Raw genomic sequence first — 11,880 nt, forward strand, 5'->3', positions numbered from 1 at the left:
GGGAAAGATCACACTATTCACACAGTCTTCCTGATCTATTAGAGAATTCTACCTACAGGTGATTCAAAAAAAGCTAAAAAACAAGACCAGCATTTCTAATGTAAAGGTAAGTGGGTGCCCCCTAGTGTTCAGTTTCCACAACTACTGGCGTTATGACTTAAAAATCTCCATGAAATGCCAATTTCCGCAATTAGTCTCTTGGGCATTTATCTATATCCATATCCATATCTATATCCATATCTATATCCATATCCATATCCATGTCCATACCCATGTCTATTTTTGGTGGAAAAATGAGATCATGAGACTTGGGATGCCCATGACCTACAAGTTAGCATAAAAATCACTGCATACCGGGCGAAAGGAACCAGCGTCATGGATTTCAGGACCCTGGGAAGGCTAGCCCTCTGTGAGCCTTCAGATTTCCAGTCTCATCTGCACTGGCTTCTCAGATGCTGTCCTCTTTGTTCTCCTGATCGTGTCAGAGACCAACCAAAGTGATGTCTGAGGTGTGCATTCAGAGCCTTTTCCTGGTTTCCCTCTGAAGGTGGCAGGTGACCTTCATACAGCTCCACCCAGACACGTCCCTGGGCCCTCCCATTTCCCTGCATTTGGATGACCTAAGCATGTCTCAGGCAGTCCTCTTTGAACAGCAGCTGTGTCTGTCTCTTTCTTTCAGATTCCTTGCCAGACTTAGCTCGTGTGTTTTTACCTGTATTCTCTGGGCATGGTAACAACTTACTGAGGGGAACACCAGAGGTGACAGATTAGAGAGAGCAAAGTGGATGGGTGGGGGTTCTTGCCATCTCCTTTCTCTTGTGCCATCAATAGTGAGGAACCAAAGGTTTTTAAAAAAATTCAAAAATTTTTTTAACTCTGTGTGAAGTTTGCAAGGAAGTGCACAGGTGGGCCTAAGAGAAGAGGGGTCAGGGATGTGACTGAAGTCCAGAAAAATCACAAATCTATCTCCCATTATCACCACTTCTAAGTATTCTGTGCCTCAATTTCATCCAGACTCTAAACCCCTTTTCTTGGTAAATGTGGAGCTTTCACGTGTTTTGTTATAGCAACATCAAATAGACTAATACACCTATTATTATCTTTGTTTTATATAAAAAAACCCTGAGTGTCAGAGCAGTTAAGTAGCATACATAAGTATGGGAGCAAGAATTTTACCCCAGTTCTGTCCTGCTTGCAGTCTTTCCTCATTGTGTATACTACACTAACTACTAAAAAGCAGAAAAAAAAGGGTTATGAAAATAAAGAGTATGAGAAATCATAGCACTGTTTCTTCAGGGAAGAGAAAGAAATTACAAAAATAAAGCAAAGAAAAAATAAAGGTGAAACTGATCATCTATTAAACTGGAAATCAAACTTACTATCACCATTACTAAAAAAAAGTAAAATTGATAGAAAAACAGATGGAAAAACCTCTGAAAAACTTGATTACTTGATTAAAGCTGAACTCTTAGGTTCTTCACATTTTCTATGTCTCTGCATTTCAACTTTTCATATGTATTCCTAATATCAACAGCTATGAAAGTGCAAGAACAATAAGCGGTTATATGGAAATTCCCAGTAGAGCATAGCTATTTCACTATTTGCATTTTAATGGGAAAGTTTCTTTTCTTGGGTTCCTTATGAGTTATGAGAGAATACCAATTGTAAAGCAAAAAGTAGGTTTTAAAATGAAAATGCACTTGAAAGATCACACAAAATCTTGTCATAGTGCATTAAGGGTAATCTAAACCAGACTTGCACCTAACATATTTGTCTACCCCAAATTTACTTGTCTTTTACCCGTTGCTGCCATTGTAGATCTGAGAAGAGTATTTATGTGTGTCTGAGTTTGGTTATAAATGGTCAAATTCTCCATTATGCAAAAAAAGTAAGTGTCCCTGAAAGCATTTTAAGTTTTAGAATGTTATACGATGTCTTGGATGCACTAAAAAAGGGGAAAAAGTTTCTAGTGGGTTGAAGCTGGAACACTTAAACCAGTGGCTCTTAGTTTCTACGTTAAGATTTGACTCTTCAGATACTTGAATGACTAAAACTATTTAGGCTTTGCATTCTGAGAATCACTTGCACTGGACAAGGTAAAGGTTCTTTTTACACTTTTCCAGCTTTGTTAAGAGATAATTGACAAATAAAAATCATATTACTTATAGTATATAATATGATGTTTTGCTATGTGTATTTTGTGAAATGATTAAACCAAGCTAATTAGCATATTAATTACCCCATATGTGATCATTTTTGGGGTGAGAACATTTAAGATCTGCTATTTGAATTTTCACATATACATTACATTATATCTGCCTTGCTGCACAATGGATCTCCAGAAATGTCTAACTGAAATTCATACCATTTAACTAATATCTCTTCATTTCCTCCACTTCACATAATCTCTGACAACCAACATTCTACTCTGTACTTCTATGAATTCAGTTTTTTAGATTCCACATATAAGTGAAGATCATTCTTGTTTTTGTAAATATAGGTTTATTGGAACTCCGTCCTGCCAACATGTCTGTAGCAATTTTCATGCTCTTTCAGGCACTTAGTGAGTAGTTGTGACCATATTGTTCCCAAAGCCAAAAATTGGACCTTAAGAAAATGTTTGCTCACCTATACTGGGAGCACCAGACCTCACGTAAGTTTAACTGGGCTCAGTCTAACAACAAGCAATCTCACACTAGAATATTTCAAAGATAGTGTTGCTTTAATAGTATTTTCCTTAGAGAAAAAGTAGTGGAATGAATCTGACCTAACCTTCCTATGTACATATATGAATGTACCACAGTAACTCTCACCTTCATGTGCATCTGCAAGACACACATTTTAAAAACCACTATAAGTAGATAGCGGAAAGATCAGTAAAGTAGAGGGAAGGTAACTTGGAGAGGGAGGAGGAGAGAGAAAGAGGAAGTACTGGGGACTGAATTGAGCAAATTATATTCCATGCTTTTATAATTATGTTAAAATGAATCCTAATGTTCTGTATAGCTAAAAAGAACCAAGAACCAATAAAAAGAAAAAAAAAAAAACAAACCAAAACAGCAGTTTCCATGGAATCATCTTTTAAAATAAGTTAATGTCTTTTGGACAAGGAGAATAGGAATAGAATATTCACACTTTATTGATTTCTTGTTGCCACATATTTGCTCCCATGTGCTTTCAGATGCTCATTCTCCTTCACCTAAGCTTACCTGGCCTCTGTCTTTAAACCCCAAATCCTCAAAGAGGGAGTAATGCTCAACCTTGTGCTGCCTGGCAACGAGGAATGGGGTAGAAAGTTATTCCGTGAACTTCTATTCATACTCCATGACTTCTTTATATCCCTTGTCTCTTTGTCCCCATGTGAGCCATCAGGTGTTAAATCTTTCTCTGTATTCATCCTGTCCCATTTCAGTTTTTCCATTTTCCTGACTTTAACTCATCATCATTATTTGCAAACTGCGGCCAACAAATTCCTGTTGTGGAAATGGCTGAGAATTTCAATAAGCTTTAGATTTAACTCCTTGGCATTTGAGTTACAAGTAATTCCTAGGGTAATGAGAAGAACAATGAGATCCACTAACCCTTTGAGGTGTCATGACAGGAGAAACCAGAATAAAATCAATATATTTGATGTATATGAGCAGAAAACTTTATAGGGATTTTTCTGAAAGAAACTTTTAAAATTCCCTGGGTTGTCAGATTTGTTTTTGGAAGCTGTCTCATGATGCGATTGCTCAAAGGGTGTTTTACAAAGCTGGAGAAATTTCAGATCCAGTAATATCAGAATTAATATAACAAGAACAGCATAGAGAGGTTCAAGAATCTATTTTAAGATGAAACATCAGAATCGAGGAGGAAATAAACCACAAACAATCAGAGGACTGAATGAGAATCACTACTCCATTTTAATTACAGCATCGCACATGCACAGATATAATAACTCCATTACCTGGATGTATATTTTCATGAGGAATCTGTAACATAAATTCAATGGCAAGCAGATTGCTATCACTAATAGTATCATTTCTCCTTAGAAATAGAATACAATCGCTGCACACTGGTTTGTGAAAAAAAAGATTAAGAGCCCCACACAACATTTAAGTATTTTCTCCATTTCTTGTTTAAAGTGCCTTTCTTTATGGCTTCTTTTCCAAAGGGTTAGGAAAAAAGGGAACCCATGAAGAGTTTGCTTAGTTTTGTTTACTTCAGCTTCTCTTTTCTTCTCTAGATGGCAGTCGAGCTACAGGGATTTAGACACTGCTCTTGTTGAAAGCCACAGAGCAAGCTCCACTGTTTCCGCATAAGGTATTCTGCTTGTCACAGTCCTCCAATAATGGTGATGGGGATGTTAACTCAGGAAAGTGACATAACTGTGACAAAATAGGACGAGTGCCGTGAATGAAGCACATCTTGAGGCTGTACATCGGAACAAGAGGGCTAGAGACACAAGGAGTCTATAGAGAAGGATGGGAAATCAACTCCACAGACTAACATTGGATTCCCTTCCAGGTTGACAGCAATTACGGTTTTGTGTATTGGACTTAAAATTTGAGGTCAGTTGTGCTGATGTGAAGACAAATGAGTATTTGGAAGTGTATGAATGCAAATTTAGCGCAATAAAAATTATAGACAATGTGAATATTTCATTCTTAGTCTTTTAGATCTGAAGAATTTAACTTATTTTAAAATATGATTGAAAACGAAGTGTTACTAATACAACATTGATTTTGGAAAGCTCTGAGTGCATTGGTAGAATTGAGTCCAGGTCAACTTAGATGACTTTGGTACTTGATGCTCCTTATTTTGGCCATTTTATTTTATTTGCATGTGGATGTTCAGTTGCCCAAGTACTATTTGTTGAAAGATTATTCTTTCCCCATGGAATTATTTTTGAATCCTTGTAAAAATCATTTGGTACATTAAAAAATTAATATATTACCCTGAAACTTTTTTCCATATTTAAACTCTTTTAGCAATCATGCATATACTATTTCTGAATTCTGTTTTTCTTTTCTTTTTCAGTACAGGGGATTGAACCCAGGGGTTCAATATATTTGGATGCTTAGATTCTTCTTTGAAAATTTCTATTAAGGCCATATTTCTATGAATATATTCTGTCTATTGATCCTTCCTTCTATTTATTTTCTTAATAAATTTTTGGAAGTAAGGATTATCGATCAATTGATTATTGAGATTATGTGGTTTCTTGTCACATGTACTGAAAAGAAAATAAATTGAATTTTGAGAAATTTAGTATATATAAGAAACTTAAATCCAAAAAATGTGAATTATGAAGATGGAGAAGTTCCATGATCTGCCATTTGCAAACTGGAGATGCAGGAAAGCTGGTGATGTAATTCCAGGCCTAATGTAAAGGCCTGAGAACCAGGGGAACTGATCATATAAACACAAGTATGAAAAAGGGAGAGGAATGATGTTCTAGCTCAACCAAGTATGCATTAGGGGAGGACTCCTGGATTGCTCTAAATTTTGTTCTATTCAGGCCCTTGAGGGAGTAGATAATGCCCACTTACACTGGGGAAAGCCATCTACTGTACTGAGTTAACTAATTAAAAATCTAGTCTCATCTGGAAACACTATTAGACACAAACAAATATGCTTAATCTGAACACTCTGTGGCTCCGATAAATTGACACAAAGTCAACAATTACAGAAAGAAAGATCTTGAAGACGACACTTTTTGAATCATATACACAAAGTGTGGTGTTTTCTTTCTCCAACGGAATAGAGTTCCTATATTTTCAGAAATTAGAGTGGCAGTGGGAAGATGTTAAATCAGATGAAGCAATGAGATGGAAAGAGACTCAAATGCTGGGCATTTGAAAAAAGATATTTATTTCATAGTGAGGAAGGTTTTTTTTTTAAACTATTTTTTTTAAATGAAGAAGCGTAATGAGTGTGAAGTAGGAATTAAATAAACAATGAGTGTTTTAAGGAATTTTACAGGTTGGGTTGGAAGTTCTGTGAAAAATGAAAAAGGCAAACCGGAAATGCCACCCTGTTGAGACAATTATCATGTCTCAGGTGATGAAAATAAATCACCACTTCAACACTGAGAGGGGAAACACCAGATAGCTGTAAATGATCATGACGTTTGTTTTTAATTTTACAATTAAAAAAAATACAGAGTAAAAAAGGTAGAACATAATTTTTGCTGCCTGTCTCCTTCAGGAGTTATCATTAGGGAATAAAAAGACAGATGGTTTTTCCAGAAATTTCTCTGTAGAGCTAGTATTACAATCTTTGCATAAGGCACTGATTCCAGGAAAGGTGAGATGAGCAGATATTTTTCATTATAATTATACCTTTATGTCAAAGCCAGGTAATTGAAACTATGCACTAAAAGTTAAAGGCTTGAAAACACTAACACCATGAAAAATCATTTATCACCAACTTTAAAGCGTCCTTTGGAATTGACATTAACTCTGGGAACCCACAACACCACTTAATATAGATTAGAAGATGCTGTTGGGTGACCTTGGAGAATAGTAAATATTATTTGTAGAGGGAACATTTTGGGAAGGGCAAACAACAGTGAGAAAGAAAAAAAGATGCAGGTAATTGGGATATAGAAGCACAACTGAACACAATTTGGAATGGACTCGAACTGTATCACTATCTAATTAGTCTCCAAATTGTCAATGGTCAGGGAAGGTATTACGGTTTAGATATGCGGCGTCCCCCCCAAAGCTCATGCGTATGACAATGCCAGGAAGTAAAATGATTGGGTTTTGAAAGCCTTAACATAATCAGTGCCTTAATCCACTGATATGGATTAACTGGGTGGTAGCTCTAGGCAGGTAGGGTGTGGCTGAAGGAGGTGGGTCACTGGGGTCTGTCATTCATGGACTCTGAAACCATGAGTGCCAAATACATTTTTCCTTCTCTAAAAACGTTCTTGTCAGTTCTTTTGGTCACAGGAATGAAAAAGCTGACTACAACATAAGGGAAGAAATTCAGCTTTAGGGAAAAGGGTGGCAATGCAGTTTTAAACAAAATAGCACATTTCCCTCTTTCCTTCTCAAGAGAGCTGCACTGTAGAGTTATCCAAGATCTTACTGCAGTGGGATGCCTGGAGGGAAAATGGAAGGCGCATAAAGAGCTGGAAGTGGACTCTTGGAGTTTTAGGGGGATACAGAAACATGAACCAGAGGGGAATGCCCGATCAACATCAAGGGAACTGAAGAGATGGAGAAATTTCTGAAGAATGCACAAAAGAATGCACAAAAGTACCCATGAAATACAGGGTGGGTAAAAACCTGCCAGGTCCAGAAAGCACAAAGCCAACTTTCAACAGTGCTGGTGAGGCATCACCATCGCTCTCTCCTCCACTCTATCTCTCTCCTGGAAATAATTGCTTGGTGCAGAGAAGCCAAGGTTAGCAGGCTAAGGAAAAATTGGGGGAAGAGCAAGAAGATGCCAGAAAGATGTCTGCAGGTGTTTCGCTTGTAGCAGGCTGTAACTAAACAGATGGGACATTAATGTAAAAATTATTATGGAGTTTTGATTGTCATATGGAATTAGATAATTTAATTTTTAAATGAGAGTTTGAAATTGCCCGTAGGACTTGTGCTTAAGATTGATGTAAAAGTTGCAAGACTTCCTACGTTTTTGTTTCAGGTAAGTGGAAGAATTGGGAAATTCTAGGAAAATACATGCACTTTAAGATTGAAACATATACAACTAACGTTTTCTTCTGTCTCAATGTAATAAGAAAGGAAAATGCCATATAAAATCATAGAGAAGAATAGATTTAAATTTAAACAAGTAAAAAAAAAATCAGGATTTTTTTTCTAGGTCCTTGTGTGGTCAAATTACCTGAATCAATCTGTAACAAAGATGAAATGAGAAACTATCTCACTAGCAGCAAAGCATCTATAGGTTATTCAAGAAGACCTCATCGGTTAAGTCTTTTGAGAACAAAATATTTTTTTCATAATTTTTTTGTAGTTGTAGATGAACAACATGCCTTTATTTTGTTAATGTAAATTTATTTTTTTATGTGATGCTAAGGCTTGAACTCAGTGCCTCACGCATGCTAGGCAATAGCTCTGCCACTGAGCTACAGCTCCAGCCCTGAGAACAAAATATTTTACCACAGGTATATGATAATGTAATAATGTTTCAAGAGGCAAGGTCAAAACAACAACAACTACAACAACAACAACAACTGAATAGGACATACAAGGAAGTTAGAGGACTGGAAAGAAGTGAGACATAAAGAACAATAAAACATATATGGCATTTGCTTGAAGACAAGTTGTTGGATAAGTTCTGATTTTTTTTATGCTTTTATTTTGGTAAGATTTTGCTTCTTTTATGACAAAGAGTTAAGTGTTTCATTAGTAAGAAACATGATGGACAGAAAAAGGTTTGGCTTAAAAGTATGTGTTAGTAGACAATTTCACAAACTGTCCAAAAGTTCTGAGTTCTATGTAATATTCATAAGACTTGAAAAAATTCCCGAGTGTTATGATTATCTCTTGCTCCAAAACAACTTATGCTTGAATTTCATAATTGAATGCGGATATTTTATTTTGATCATGATTTTGTAGGTTAGAAATTCTGGAGGGCCAGACTGGGTGATTCACCTCAGATCAGTTTGGCAGCCGTGGGCCGTAGGATAAAACCCCAAGATGGCTTCTGCCTTCACGTATCTGATGCCTTGTAGCTCTTGGCTTCCTTTTCTCTTTGCACAGTATGTCTGGGCCCTCTCCTATGTGGCCTGGCTTCTCACAGTTGTTTCAGAATAGTTGCTCAGGGCTCCAGAAGACCCGGTAAGAGTCACTTGTTCTCCTACAGATGGAACTTGGAACTGGAGTTATGCATCCCTGATTCTCCATATTGGTCAAAAATGGTCATAGCCCACTTTAGATTCATGGGAAGGGGAAACCAATTTCCATTTGTCTCTGGAAGGAAGGTCAAAGGTTTTTCAAGTTTCTTCAATCAGCCACACTGTGGTTTTTCTCTTTTTTCTTTTTGGGTGGGGAGAGAGGTACTGGGAATTGAACTCAGGGGCACTTGACCACTGAGCCACCTCCCCAGCCCTATTTTGTATTTCATTTAGAGACAGGGTCTCACTGAGTTGCTTAGCACCTCGCTTCTGCTGAGGCTGGCTTTGAACTCCTACCTCAGCCTTCTGAGCCCCTGGGATTGTAATTGTGCCACACTGTGGTTCTTAACCTTTTTAATTTACTGAGTCTTTTGAGAATCTGATGAAGATTTCGGGAGAATGTATGCACCACATTTGGTGTACAGTTTTGGTGGAAATACCTATCCAGAAGACTTAAATATCTGAAATAAAGTTCCTTGATGAATTTCCATTCATCAGAAATAGTGTTACCATCATTACCTTGCTGTCAGATCCACTAGCTTGTTTCTTTGGTCCTACTTTGTTTTTTCTTGAGACACTCTTGATTTTCTTCTCCCTCAACCTTAACCTTCTCTTCCTTTCCCCTTGAGGTCTGTCTTTGAAAAGATCTCGGTTGAAGTTCAGCAGTTATAATTTCACAAGGTTCATTTCTCTCAGGGTGGTAATAAACCTATGAAGTATGACTGGGTCAATATTTCTCCAAATGAGTTCTTTTGTCCATAATTTATATCCAGCTGCAGACATTCTGTGAGTAAGAAAGATAGAAAGGAAATCATCTCTTGGGACAGTATTTTAATACCAGATGTCATCGTCATGAACCAACTTTTAGGCTGTGCACAAGGATAACCTTGTTAACTGATTTTTCTATGGGTGCCCAAACTGTCTACCTGGATTTTGGTTCTTATCAGCCTCTGAATTACAAAGGTTGTTTCTCAATTTTGTTCTGTAAACATATGATTGCTGCATCCTGCAGGAATTGAAATTAGGCATCCCAGTCTTGGGATTTTTTTTTTCTTTTTTCTTTCAGAGACAATAAAAGGCTTCTTTGGCTTTGGCTTTTTATGAGGATGCTTTGCATCCTGCTCACATGCCTTGTAATGTAATCTCAAGACACAGCTGTTGTTTCAGAGAGTTCATTCATGTCAGCAGCAATTAAAAAGTCCTTTGTTTTCTAAACATGCTTCCCCAGCTTGCCTTGAAGGGCTTCTCAAACAAGGATGCCTGCAGCTTGAGGAAAGGAATCTTTATTGTGCGTGGCAGACAGGGTGTGCCGCGTTCATTTCCCTGTCTTGTTCCATGATTTGCAGCAGGTACACCCGTTCATCTTCTGACAATGAAGTTTTATATATAGAAAATCCTGGGTCACCACTTTGCCATTTTGAGATACAACCTCTTCCAGCCATGAGTTAGAGCACACTTCTAGATGGGAAGCAAATCAAATACCGAGTTTTGGGTACCACTTTTCTTGGTGTTTTTTTTTTTTCTTCATTTTACTTTGCAAATGCATCCTTGGTACTTGAGCCTCAACAGCCTGATTTTTGCCTCATTGTCAGGTGAGGTAGGTCCTATTGGATATTATCTCCTGCTCCTGTACATACTTCAGATTTCAGGTTTGGGTACCTGAAGGATGGAGGGAGAGACATGTGAGATCATGGCAGAGCATCAAAAAGGCAGGTTCTTAGCCAAGCGCAATGACACACGCCTATAATCCCAGGGGCTGTGGAGGCTGAACCAGGAGGATCCAGAGTTCAAAGACAGCCTCAGGCGCTGAGCAACTCAGTGAGACCCTGTCTCTAAATAAAATACAAAATAAGACTGGGGACATGGCTTAGTGGTTGAGTGCCCCTAAATCTAATCCCCAATTTAATCGCCCTGACCAAAAAAAGGCAAGTTCTTTCCCCATCAGTCCTCTTATCCTCTCTCAAGAGCAAGTGAGTTCATTCTTTCTGGAGGGTTATACAAAATATGCATGACATGCTCCTACCTAAATTTTACTCTTGTGAATTGGCACCTCATACATATTAAGATCAATGTCTACTATGAACATTTATAAATATTAGTGTTATTAATCCAAGTGTGTATCTTTTAGATTGCTACACATGCGAAATTTCCAATTTTAATTATTCATGTGTGTGCAGTAGTGGTGCTGGTTGGGTGGCTGGAGTGACTAGAATACTACTCAAATAATAAGTCCTTTCTGGTTTTGTTGATTACTAGGCTTTTTGGTTTGGGAGAAGAGGATGGGATGAGGGTAGGGAGAGTGAGCTAAGGAAATGAATTTATAGTAAACTGAAAAGCCGAACTTTTGCATGGACAGGAGGAATAGTTTTCCCTTAGCTTTTTAAACAATCAAAATGAGCAACTGGCCTTTCACGTGAGATATTCGTTTACCTACTTGACAATGAGTTATATATTTTAGCAAATATAAAACAACAACAAGATCAACAACAACATGCACTCCACAGTCTAGGGAAAAATGAAGGTAGAACAGGACAAAATATTTGCAATTCAAGTTTTATAAATCTATAGATTCCCTAAAGTCTGGTGACATTAAGAGCAATCATATATGTATTTTAGAGATGATTTTTCAAAAGTGAAGCTTTTGAATATCTTGCAAGCTGGCTGGTGTGCACACGTCTGGACTCTGTGGTTGCCACGTGATTGATGTGAGCTCAACCTTTTCTTAGCTGGAAAGCTGCCCTTAGCAATAGCATTCTCTTCTCTCCCAGTGTCTGAGATTTCTCATAAAAGACAGCCAGAGCAGTCTAAGGCGTAACATCCTGATCCGTCTATATTACAAAGCACTTCTCTTCTGCTGCTCTTATGAAAGAAAAGATCAAGATAATCCTAGTTTATAGAGTTAGAATTGATCTTAAATCAGCTAGTCCACATCTTGCTTTGCATAAAAGGAGGCAGCATTAGGGAGATTAAGCGATTGGCGCAGTTACATTCTACTTAGCAACAAAGCCAGGATCTGAACCCAAGTC

The 11,880-nt window shown here is 37.6% G+C and overlaps 1 protein-coding gene across 8 annotated transcripts in view; it reads left to right on the forward strand.

Annotated features, from left to right (window-relative positions):
• LOC144370309 (uncharacterized) overlaps nt 1-4,639 on the forward strand; it is a 116,292-nt gene extending 111,653 nt beyond the window's left edge. For all 8 annotated transcript variants that reach the window (XR_013430282.1, XR_013430280.1, XR_013430281.1 and 5 more), the window contains one exon: nt 4,229-4,639. The gene's annotated coding sequence lies outside the window, so the exon portion shown is untranslated. The remainder of the gene's footprint in view (nt 1-4,228) is intronic.
• Nucleotides 4,640-11,880: the final 7,241 nt, after the last annotated feature.

Source organism: Ictidomys tridecemlineatus, chromosome 14, assembly GCF_052094955.1.
Source record: "Ictidomys tridecemlineatus isolate mIctTri1 chromosome 14, mIctTri1.hap1, whole genome shotgun sequence".
In the NCBI taxonomy this organism is placed as follows: Eukaryota; Metazoa; Chordata; class Mammalia; order Rodentia; family Sciuridae; genus Ictidomys; species Ictidomys tridecemlineatus.